This window comes from Vipera berus (assembly GCF_964194415.1).
Source record: "Vipera berus genome assembly, chromosome: 1".
Lineage (NCBI taxonomy): Eukaryota > Metazoa > Chordata > Lepidosauria > Squamata > Viperidae > Vipera > Vipera berus.
This window is the reverse complement of record NC_138202.1, coordinates 112,927,820-112,940,972: the sequence shown is the minus strand read 5'-3', so window position 1 is coordinate 112,940,972 and position 13,153 is coordinate 112,927,820.

Genomic DNA, 13,153 nt, shown 5'->3' with positions numbered 1-13,153 from the left:
CAACATATGTATAGACCCACACCCCTACATATACATAACAATAAAATATTAAATACTGTCCATCTTGAATATATAATGGAAGGAGGAAGCTTGAGAGTTCACAAGGTTAATGCTGTATGGAATGAAACTATGGCTGAATCTGGATGTTCTGCTACTACGGATACCACGAAGCCTCCTCCCAGAAGGGAACAAGGAAAACAGGTTTTGTGTGTGAGCAGTCTCTGTTCAGACGAGTGGGGCTTCACACGCAAACACAAACGCCCTCCATTCAAGCTCCCTCCGCTTGTGCGAGTGGAGCTTTATGCATAAGCAAAAGTGCCCACTGCTCACACAAGTGGAGCTTCACATGCAAATGCAAAGATTCACACACAAAGGTCCATTCACACGAGTGGATAGCACGCATGCTACTCGCACCAATGGAGCTGTGTGCACACATATGCACATGCCACTCACACACACACTCCCCTTGCACCACACCAGGCTGTCAAGGAAAGGTTGGGGATCACTGTACTAGATAGACGATAGACAGACAGACAGACATCTAGAGCAGACACACATTGATGATATTCTGAAGCTATATATACTTTAAAGAAATGCTATTACAGTCATCAGTCTGGCAGAATCAATTCTGTTTTATGGTGTGAAGATACAGTTTTGCATCATTTTTCAATACTTCCACCAATTATTTTTGTTAATGAATTGGTAGGAAATATGATTCCACCTTTCTCCCTAAACTCCTTTCATTGCCACAATTGTTTCATCCACTACATCATTAAGGAACTCAGAAATGTGTAATTTGTATTTTGGACCATCTGCTGCTTCATCACCCCTAAAAAAGCTTGCATTGTTTTCTTAGAGAATACTTTACTTTGTAACATTTGCCTGAATAGAGTTTTCTCAGCAATGTTTTCAGCAGTTTTTGCTTTTTTAAAAAAAAAACCTTGATCTCTATACTCATTCATACATATAAGCAGTTGCGCTGCAACATTTAATTACATACTATACTTTGCATGACTGCCTAATTTGTGGCAGAATCTCATATCAGATAATTATACAACGCCCCGTGTAAAGTAGTTTCCATCCCCACATATTTATTATGATCATCAATCAATATTACATGGGATGTAATTGGAGATTTATATACAAAACAACTCAATTTCTCTTTTTACTCTTGCTGAAATAAATTCTTTACCCACATTTTTGCAAATCAAATATGTTATGTAATTAGTAGATCAGAGGAATGCTGTGGATATAATTTACTTGGACTTCAGTAAGGCACTTGATAAAGTAGATCACAACCTACTACTTAATAAGATAGAAAAATGTGGGTTAGACATAATCAACACCAGATGGATTCATAGCTGGCTGACCGGCCATACTCAGCGTGTGGTCCTCAATGGAACCGCATCTACATGGAGGGAAGTATGCAGTGGGGTGCCCCAGGACTCTGTTCTGGGCCCAGTGCTCTTCAACATCTTCATCAACGATTTGGACGAAGGGATAAATGGGGAATTCATCGAATTTGCAGATGATACCAAGCTGGCAGGAATAGCCAACAGTCCAGAAGACAGGCTTAAGATACAGGAGGATCTGGACAGACTTCAACACTGGGCGCTATCTAACAAAATGAAATTCAATAGTGAAAAAAGTAAGGTTCTACATTTAGGCAGGAAAAACCAAATGTACAGGTATAGTATAGGGGGTACCTTGCTCAATAGTAGTAACTGTGAGAGGGATCTTGGAGTCCTAGTGGGCAATCACTTAAATATGAGCCAGCAGTGTGCTGCAGCTGCCAAAAAAGGCAACACAGTGCTAGGCTGCATTAACAGAGGAATAGAATCAAGATCACGCGAAGTATTAATACCACTTTACAATGCCTTGGTAAGGCCACACTTGGAAAACTGCATCCAGTTTTGGTCACCACAATGTAAAAAAGATGTTAAGACTCTAAAAAGAGTACAGAGAAGAGCAACAAAGATGATTAGGGGACTGGAGATTAAAACATATAAGGAACGGTTGCTGGAATTGGGTATGTCTAGTTTACTGAAGAGAAGGATGAGGGGGGGGGGACATGATAGCAGTGTTCCAATATCTCAGGGGCTGCCACAAAGAGGAGGGACTCAAGCTATTCTCCAAAGCACCTGAAGGCAGGACAAGAAGCAACAGATGGAAACTAATCAAGGAGAAAAGCAACCTAGAACTAAGGAGAAACTTCCTGACAGTTAGAACAATTAACCAGTGGAACAACCTGCCTCCAGAAGCTGTCAATGCTCCAACACTAGAAGTTTTTAAGAATAGACTGGACAGCCATTTGTCCGAAATGGTATAGAGTTTCCTGCCTGAGCAGGGGGTTGAACTAGATGACCTCCAAGGTACCTTCCAACTTTTTATTATTATTATTATTATTATTATTATTATTATTATTATTATTATTATTATTATTGTTGTTGTTGTTGTTGTTGTTGTTGTTGTTGTTGTTGTTGTTGTTGTTCTTGCAAACAGACTACATCAGGGGTGTCAAACTCAATTTCATTGAGGGCCGCATCAGCATTGCGGTTGCCCTCAAGGGGCCGGGTGGGTGTGGCCTGGGTGGGCGTGGCCTACTGGGTGGGCGTGGCTAGAGTACGTATGGCCTACTGGGTGGGCATCGCCAGCTCTACATCGTTCGCATCAAGGGTGCCTATGGGGGCCTGGGCAGGAGTGGGACAGATCTGAGGGTCTCTGGCAGAAGAAGGGTCTCTGGGCCAGGGCCAAGGCAGTGGGGGCCGTTCCCTCACTGTTTCCAGGATGGCTTCGCGGGCCACATGAAACCACTTCGCGGGCCCGATCTGGCCCCCGGGCCTTGTGCTTGACATGTCTGGACTACATCTTGTTTCAATATTTTAAAACAGTGAAACAATTGTCTTCTTTTTGCTCCATTTATATTCCATGTTAGGCATTTATGACCCATATTTATACCAACAACTTAGAAGAGTCAGTACCTAAAATAAAGGCTGTTATCATGTTAGTATCCCCCTCAGTTTTTTGCTATAGTTGTTCAGAGTCCAGAGTCTAAAACCCAGAGAGTGCACATCAGCTTGAAAGAGGGCAGAGACAGGGTTTGGTAAACGTCAAAGCCACTGCCCTGGACTAAACCCAGGGCATCCAAGAGTACATCAGCAAGAGGGCACCCAGTGATGGGATTCAAATATGTGAACAACCGGTTCTCTGTGTGGGTGCTACTTCCAGAAGTCCATTCTGAGCCTGGGCAACAAAAAATTAGCTGCTGGTTCTGCCGAAGTGGTGCGAACTGGCTGACTCCCACCACTGAGGGCACCCAAAGATGAGCTACTGAGAGAATGCCTGAGGCGGCAGCAGATATGGGAGGAAGGTCAGACAAAGGAAATGCCATGGCAAGACAAGACTCTGCATAGGATGACATAGTGATAGTGACATGATGATAGTGACATCATGTGTTTATGGAGCAACAACTATACATTGGATTTATACTGAATTCCAAACTGAATTCTGACATTGACTCTGAAGTATCTAATGGATGACAAAATGAAAAAAAATATGCTTTTGCGAAACTATTTCTGGAGTGAGCAGAAACAAGGGATTCGTATCATCCCTGGTTTACCTTTCCCCTGAATTTTTCTCAAACTAATTTGTGTGTGGGAACTGAACTCTGTCAACTCCTGCTCAGTTCAGTAGAAGTCTGATGCTCCATTGTGCTTGCTAACAAAATGTTCGCCTAGAAGACTGGATAGTAAATTATGTGCAATACTGCAGAGCTCTTCAGTTTATATGACATTATGTTTAGGCAAAAGTTAAACAACCCTATTCTCAAAATAAATAAAGCTTTTACTCTGAAGACTTGAGGGTGGATTTTTGCAAGAATCTTCGTGTACCTTCTATAAATATAAATGGCACGTTTCCCAAATGCAAAAATGATTGTACTGACATGCAAAATAAGCAATAGTTGTAGCACTGCTTTCTCAAGCTCTGTCTGCAAGAAGACCAACTGGAACGTGTAGACTTTTCTTTTGATTGCTTTTGGCAAAAGACCTATTTGAGAATAAAGCAGATTTTTGTATGGTATATGCAGAACTCTGTTTGAAAAGAGGATACCAAGCCCATGGATGGTGTACCAGCTCAAAGATTTGTAATAGGAGGTAAAGGGTGACAGTTCCATAGGGCAGGCACCATGACAGAGTAGCCATGCTACCAGAATCTCATCAGATGACGTCGTTTGATAGAAGGGACTTGGACCATGCCCATCTTGCCAAATCATATGGAATGGCAGAAATAGCAACATAAGGGATACCACAGATAACCTGTCCTTGGGCTATATCCTGATCACTCTTCCTACCACTATAAGCCCCTCATGTGACAGACCTATGGTCATTGTAACAGAGGAGGGACATCATGTTTCCCGTCCTTTCCTGATAAGTTGGAAAATACATGGCAAGCCTGCCCATTGGTCTGCTTTTCTTACTCTTGCTGAAATGTCCAAGCAGCCTGCTTAAAAAAAGCGATGAATTCCAAGAACTGGTTTTAGCTAAGATGTCCTTTCCCCATACCCATGACCTACATCCAATCCGAATAATTGGTAAATATTTATATTTAGAAACCTCCAGGCTGTTTTAAGGTGAATCTTCCAGTCAATTATTGATCAGAATTTCTCAGGACATGGTAGAAAAGTGCTGCATTTGATAGAAGACTGGTCTTAAAATTTGTCACTGAATGTTAGAATCAAGGTTATTTAATTATTGAATGTATATCCCATTTTCTGCTGATGTAACATTTAAAGTCATAAGGTGTTAGCTAAATTAGAGGATGGTCCCCTGCAATAACTAGTTTCAGCTTCTCTTCCACAAGTCTCATTTTCAATGGAACTGCCTAAGTATGCATGCATACAAACAGAGACACACACAGAGAGACCTAATTAGAATAATGAACCCTTCCTATTCTTCTCTTCCTCTTCCTCAAACATGGAAGATCAACTTCAGTTCCTATTCCTGCCTCATGTCATCTCACACTTAACTGCAAGGAGACTAAAAGCTCTTCTACTGCTTAATAGAAACGTGATTTCTCCAATCTGTATGATGATCCACTGGCCTTCCACTCCAAGGCATCCTCTTGCCACAAACAGAAGATGCACAGATGGGGGACTTCCGGATGGCAAGGCGTCGCCGGAGGCAGCCATTCTTCGGCTGTCAGCCTCGCGGCTCCGTAGAACCGCCGAAAACAGCGCCAATCAGCTGTTTCGGTGGCTCGGAAGCCCCCTCCTCGGGAGAAGAGGGAGGGGTGAGCACCCAGGTAGGGGTAGAGCTCTCCGGGGCCGCCAGAACTTAAGTTTTGGCGGCTGAAGGATTGAGCCCCCCCAAAGCCTGGGCATGCTCCGGACTGCGAGGCGCCTCTGCTCCGGGTTTTTTGGAGCAGAACACGGCGTTTGCAACCATCCCTGCTAGCAAGGAAGAACTTTTGAGAACGAGGACGCAGGCAGAGCGATGCAGGAGATTTTGGTGAAGATGGTGTTTTGATCTTTAACTCAATGGACTTTGCTGAGCTCGTAAGTGGAAGTGCGTAATTAACAATAGTGGGTGAAAATGGCGGCTATATCTTCTAAAGTTCCTGCTCTGGTGCAGCAGTCTTCATTGAAAACTTTATTGTCCCCTGCACCCGTATCTGCATCAGCTCTTACAGTAAAAGATTTGCAGAATCTGCTGCAAGAGACTATGGAGAGATAATGGGATAATGGATAAAAAGTTGGAGGAGAAGTTAACAGAAAAACTAGCTAAGGTTATGGATGAAAAGATTACAGAGAAATTAACAGAACTGAGAGCAGACATTTTATCTGCATTGCAAGGCATGGCTAAATGTATTGAGAATTTGGACGAAAGAGTGGAAGATCTTACTCAAAATGATATTAGACTGGAAGCAAAAATGACAGAAACTGAAAATGTGGTAGAGAAAATTGATTATGATTTGATCTCGACACAGTATTATCAGATGGAGTTTGCTTTAAGGATTAGAGGCCTAAAAGAAAATCCTAAGGAAAATTTGAAGAAAATGGTTTCTGAGGCTTTGGAAGGGGTGCTGAGACGACCAGCAGATGAAATAATGGAAGATATAGATAAAAATTTTTGTGTTAATTCTTGGATTGCAAGACAAAGGAAATTACCCAGAGATGTGGTGGTTTATTTTACAAAGAGAATGATTAGAAATGAGGTTATCCAGGCCTCCTACAATATTGATTTTGTAATTGCTGAGCAAAAAGTTCTGATTTTAAAAGAGATCCCTTCAAGAATTTTAAGAAAAAGGAAGGAATTTGCTTTTTTGACACAAGAATTGAGACGACGTGATATCAAGTTTAGATGGCAGATACCAGTGGGTATGGTGGTGACCTATGAAGGTACGAGGCATTGTTTTACTACGGTGATTCAGGCACGTGATTTCTACAGTAATGTTTTAAAAGCAGCCCCCATACCATTTTTGGAATCTACAAAGAAAAAAGGTGAGAGAGAGTCTCAACGATACAGAGAGAATCTACAAGATGCTGAAGGAATAATACAGACAGATGAGAAAGTTACAGCAGTGGATCAAATTTCAGTACCACTGGAGGAGGCCAGAAATTGGAAGAGGCGTGCTGCTTCTAGACGAATGAACCAAGCCTGAAGATTTAGTTGCATAACTGCAGGAGATAATAATGTAATAAGGATTATGGGAATTGAAATTGTTAGAAGGGCTAAATATTTGGGGATATACTTTTCACCCTTATAAAATAACTATGTAATATTTTATGTTGCTTTAGTTTTAAGATGATTATGAAAATTTAATTGGGAAGATTTGTAGTAGTGCTTACTGATAATTTGTAGGTTATGATTTGCTATTTGGTTGGTACGTATATTTACGGTGTGATAAGAAGGTGGATATTGTGTGCTAGGTATATACTTTGTGATATGCTCTGGTGCAACTTTGGGAAAAATTATAGATGTAAGTTAACTTGTAATATTTTTATGGGTAATAATGAAACAGGTAATAGAAAATATAAGAATGATGTGATTATATAAAAAAATTTAAGTTTGGAAAGTAATGTATGGTATTTTAAGTTGTATAATATATTAGGAGAAGGAAAGGTTCTGTAATATACTTTATTGCAGTTAAGGTATTATAACAAGATCTTAAAAGCCAGCCAAAGTTGAGGTCAACTCTCTGTTATACTTAACAAAATTAAGGCAGAATTGTTTTAGGTTTCTTTCTCCTTCTTTCTGATTTCTGAGGACTGTGTAATGGCTCTACATACTCTGACTTTGCATCACAAATATTACAAGAACAGCACTGCCAGAAGTGGGATCTTTAAATAACTTATTAATTATGCTTGAAAGTTCTAGCTAAGCATAACATTCATTTTTAGAATTTTCTATCTTACAAAGATAACACATATTTAAGATTCACTGTCCTGGATTAATTCTAAATTAATCTATTTCTATTCTGGAATTCTAAAGTAAAATTCTAGTATCTCTTTAAAATTGAATTTATGTTTTGCTACATTTGGAGCTTTTTAATATTTTGGACAAATAATTCTACCCAGTGACAGCTTTTTAAAATGATAGCCAGTTTTTTTTCTCTTGAGATTTTAGTTGCCACTTGAATAATCTTTACTCAATTTTGGATTCCAGTGTAAGCAACTGTGATGCAGTAAGGTTTTTATTTGTGATATTCAGTGTTCCTATTCCCAATATTTAAAAACACATTGGGAAATTTGAAAAAGTTATTTCTTGTTTTTGAACAGATACTTTAGCAAAACATGTTTACACTTGCAGGTACAAAACTCCAGCTTGGTTTTTAAATCTTGGTCAACATCATGCTTTTCAGCTTTCAGGGTTCAAAATTGTTCCTTCTGTAAATGTGGAAGAGTCAAGCATGCTACACCAAGGATAAATTTGTCACCACCAGTCCAGTTTTGTTTGCACAAGAGCAAGGTCCATTGAACACTTCACAGCTGTCACAAAATGCTCTCTACAGCAGAAAAAGGGGGAGACTGCTGGCCACTCTGATGGAATCTGGAGTCAAGCTGTTTCAAGCTTAGACAAAAGGCTTTGCCTTTCACATCATAATATGCTGTAATGTGGACAGATTTAAAAATTGAAAATATTTTTTTAAGATATAAATGTTGGGACCTTAGAAAATCATCTTGGCTGCAATTTCAATGATGGATTAAGACTCACGATCCCTTACCATCTATAAAAGTGGCCTGAAGCCAATCTAACCAAACTGGGAGGGTTATGGCTATGGGTTATCTTACAAAATGACTATGGTATGGGTATGGTCATTTGGTTTTGGTAGGGAAGAATAAGGCTCAAACCCCTGTTTGTCCTCTTTTGAACTCAGCAAACATGCTACAGCACTTCCACTAACTACAGGGGTCAACAGATTGCCTGACTAAAATGGTTTGGGACGCTAGTAAGGCTTACATGAGAGGTGTGTTAATATATATGAATAATAAATACAGACGTAATTTGGAATTTAGGAGGAAAGAATTAGAGAATGAAATTAGGGAAAAAGAAAAGGCCTTAATTTTGAATCCATCGGATGTGAAGATTAAAGAGGTTATTAATTTATTAAGGGGACAGTTTGATAAGTTAATGGCTGATCAGGTGGCAACTAATCTACGGTTTGCTAGACATAATACTTTTTGTAATGCCAATAAACCAGGTAGATGGTTAGCTTATATGTTAAGGAAGAAGCAAAGGGCTTCTAATATAGATAAAATAGAACATAAGGGTAAAGTAGTGTATCAACAGAACCTTATTAAGGAAACTTTTGTTGATTTTTATTCTAAATTATATGCTAGAGATAAGATTAATGAAGCAGATATTGATGTATATTTGAGGCAAGGAAGATTATTAAATCTTGAAGGTCATGATTTGTTATTTGGCTGGCATGCATATTTATTGTATGATAAGAAGGTGGATAATGTGTTTAAGGTACATATTTTAAGACATGCTCTGTTGCGAGTTTGGAAAAAGTATAGACACAAGTTAAACTATAAGATACCTTTATGGGCAATACCGAAACACGCAATAGAAAACATAAATGTTGGGTTTAAACATGATGTGACTACATATAAGAAAATTTTAAGTTTGGAAAGGAATGTATGGCATTTGAAGCCGTATAACTTTTTACGAGGAGAAAAGATTGTTCAAACCTGGTTTCAGTATGGGCAACTACAGGCCAGGTGGAAAGAAGATCAGAAAATTGGTTTTTCAATGACTAATGAAAATTTGGTAAAGCAAATTAGAAATCAGGGTCAAGCACATATCAAACGGATATATCTTGCATTGATAGAAATTGATTCAGAGACAGAACTTGTTAAAGATTGCATGATAAAGTGGGCTCAGAATATTCAAGAAGTTATTACAATGGATACTTGGGAAAAGATTTGGGTGAGAAATGTAAAATTTACGCAAGCCCAAAATTTAAGAGAGAATTTTTATAAAATGTTTTATAGATGGCATTTAGATCCCAAAAAATTAGCAAGTATGTATCCGAACTACCAGCCTAAATGTTGGAGGTGTGGTGGTGAAGATGCAACGTATTTTCATATATGGTGGACCTGTAAAAAGGTTAAAGCTTTTTGGATCAAAATTTGGTGGAATATGCAGAAGATATTTAAGAGAAGGATAAAGTTTTCTCCGCAATTGTTCTTACTGGGTATTATTACTGATACTACTGTTGTGGACATTAAATTGATGTTGAATTTAATTACGGCAGCAAGACTTTTAGTAGGGCAATATTGGAAGAAGGAAGAACTGCCGACTATAGAAGAATGGACTTTAAAAGTTTCCAACCTGGCGGAAATGGCAAAGATTTTGGCGTATTTATTTATTTATTTATTTATTTATTTATTTATTTATTTATTTTAATTCCATTTATATCCCGCCCTTCTCCGAAGACTCAGGGCGGCTTACAAGCTTAGCAGTAGCCTTCATTCTATGTATATGCCTGCTTATCAGGGCTTTCAACCCCCCCAAGTGGCATTATTACAAAGTCAGCTTAATTGCCCCCAACAATCTGGGTCCTCATTTTACCTACCTCGGAAGGATGGAAGGCTGAGTCAACCTTGAGCCTGGTGGGACTCAAACCTGCACTAATTGCAGGCAGCTGGTGTTACTTAAGGAGGCATTAGCCCACTGCTCCACCAAGGCTTTTGAAGGACCATTCGCAACAGAGATATATTGTGGAGTGGAAAAAATGGATTGATTATATCCAGAATAAATATGGGACTAAAAAGTTTCATTTAGCATTTGAATAAGTATTGATGTGATATTTATATTGCTTGTAGTCATTTTACAGGAGCTAAAGTGCGGTAGACTTAATAGCTTATTGTTGTTAGCATATGGTAGTTTATGATTGTTTTTACTTTTATACCTTGTATTTAGCTCTGGGAAGTCGGGGAGGGGGGAAGGGGAGGGGGGGAGGGTTGGGTTGGGTTGGGAAGGGGGTGGGTGGGTGGGGAGGGGTTGTTTTGTTAAAGATAAAATGTATTGAAAAACTTTTCAATTAAAAAAAACAGATTGCCTGACTACACAGTCATACATATTCAATAGGAGAAATACAGTGGAAGCAAGTTCCTGCTCTGTAGCTGGGATGCAGCACTAGGAAAAGAAAATCTAGTCCACAGCTAGATTTTCCCCCTCTCTCACTTTATGGGGAGGGGCCTGTCTGAGATGTTTTTTTAAGTTAGATTGTTTGCCTTAGTAGCAGTTCACCCTCCTATCCTTCAAGGCCATTCCCCATATCCCCTACATAAAGGTAAAGCTAAGAATCTAAAAAGCAATAAATGTAACTGTGAAGTTGAAGCTTCTAGGAGCTGCTCCTAGGTAGGAGTAGGCTGTGGGTAAGGTTTAGGAAAAGGAGTTATCCTGTTTGCTTCTTGAGTTGCTGAGCATTCCTTTACTGTTTGCCCCCAGTCCCCACTATCCCTGATGGACAGAGATTTGCTGTGCAAACCTGGGGTCACCATCAATTGCACCCCTGAAGGGCTCACACTAGACATCCCAGCAAAATAGGCACACCTCCTAGCCACACACCTCGCTACAGAAGAAAGTCAGCTGCATCCAGACCTCAGGGACTTGCCTCCCTCCCTGTGGGATGGGACTCCACCGAAGTGGGTTTAATGAAGGGAGCCACCCCAGTCAAAGTCTAAGTCAAAGCAAAGCCACATCCATGCATTCCCAATTTAAGATCCAAGCCGAGTCAGTCGTGCCCAGTGCTTTTTTTGTAAAAGAAAAAGGTGCCGGAACTCACACATGTCATACAACCCGCTTTGCCTACCCTACAAGGTTCCATCCAAAAAAGGTGCCGGAACTCCGTTCTGAGTGTTCTATGAGAAAAAAAGCCCTGGTCGTGCCAATCAGGGAATTAATACAAGAATTCTTAGAACAGGGAGTCCTCCGCAAGTGTAATACCCCTATTTTTCCAGTCCGAAAACCAAGACCCAACCCAGATGGCAAACCAATTCTCAGTTTCATGCAGGTTCATTAATAACCATGTAATACCAAGGACCCCAGTAGTGCCAAACCCAGTCACTATAGTCACAGACGTGCCAGCATCAGCCACCTATTTCAATATGGTGGACCTTTGCGCAGCCTTCTTTAGCATTCCATGCGACCTCACCTCCCAGTACCTGTTTGCTTTCACTTGGGAGGATCAGCAATATACCTGGACTCGCCTTCCCCAAGGCTATACAGAGTCCCCCACACTTTTCTCCTAGATCCTGAAAGCAGACCTCTCATCTATTCTCCTACCCTGAAAATCAACTCTAGTCCAGTATGTGGATGACTTGCTGCTGGCCTCAGAATCCAAAGAAGACTGCCAAATTGACACCCATCACCTATGCCTGTCCCTATCTGAGAAGGGGCCTCATTAACAAAATTACAATAGGAAGTTAATTATTTGGGTTAAATCATCACCCAAAGGACTTGTACATTAGCCCCAGTACAGGTTAAGATTATCCTAGGTATGAAAACTCACACACAAAGCAACAAGTCACAGCCCTCTTAGAGATCCTGGGTTTCTGTCACCCCTGGATCCCCTCATTTGGGAACTAGCAAAACTCCTAATTCAGATAACAGCCAAAGACATGACAGACCCCATCTCATGGACAAAGCCATTAGCTCAGACTTTCCAGAAAATTAAACAAAATTAGCTTCAGCCCCTGTACTAGTCTCCCAGACTACCACAAACCCATTTGTCCATGAAAACCAGGGGGGTGGGCTCAGTGTGTTGGTACAGAGGTTTGCCGCCCCCCCCCCCACTATGACCAGAGGCTTATTATTCGATCCAGCTAGATCCAATGGCCCTGGTGTTAGATCGTGAGTTCTGGACCGCATGGCCAAGATGGATGACTTAGGACAACAGGGTTCACATAGCACACTTGATTGATTCAGCACAGACTGGGAGAACAAAGGCAACTACCCTTTTATATACCTAGCCAGGTATACATTGCACCAATCCCAAGAGCCTTGGTGGAGCAGTGGGCTAATGCCTCCTTAAGTAACACCAGCTGCCTGCAATTAGTGCAGGTTCGAGTCCCACCAGGCTCAAGGTTGACTCAGCCTTCCATCCTTCCGAGGTAGGTAAAATGAGGACCCAGATTGTTGGGGGCAATTAAGCTGACTTTGTAATAATGCCGCTTGGGGTGTGTGTGAAAGCCCTAATAAGCAGGCATATACATAGAATGAAGGCTACTGCTAAGCTTGTAAGCCGCCCTGAGTCTTCGGAGAAGGGCGGGATATAAATGGAATTAAAATAAATAAAAAATAAAATAAAAAAATATCTGGATTTCCCGCCAGAGGATGCCCTGCCAATCCTGACAGGGCACCCTGCCATCTGGTGGTGATAGTGGCTTATCTGTGTGTGACATCCCCTCTGTACATAACACCTGGGGACAGTCCCCTACTTAAGAGCTGTAGCAGCCACCATAGAAATAGTTAAGCATTCAAGATATTTGATCCTAGGTCATCCCCTAGTCCTAAAATGACATTTTTGCCATTGCCATTCTCCTCAAGTCCCAAACTCAGGCTTTTCCCCCAGCAGCAGCTAGCCCGGTACGAGGCTGAATTATTCACCTCAGACCATTGAGTGATGCACTATGCTCAATCCC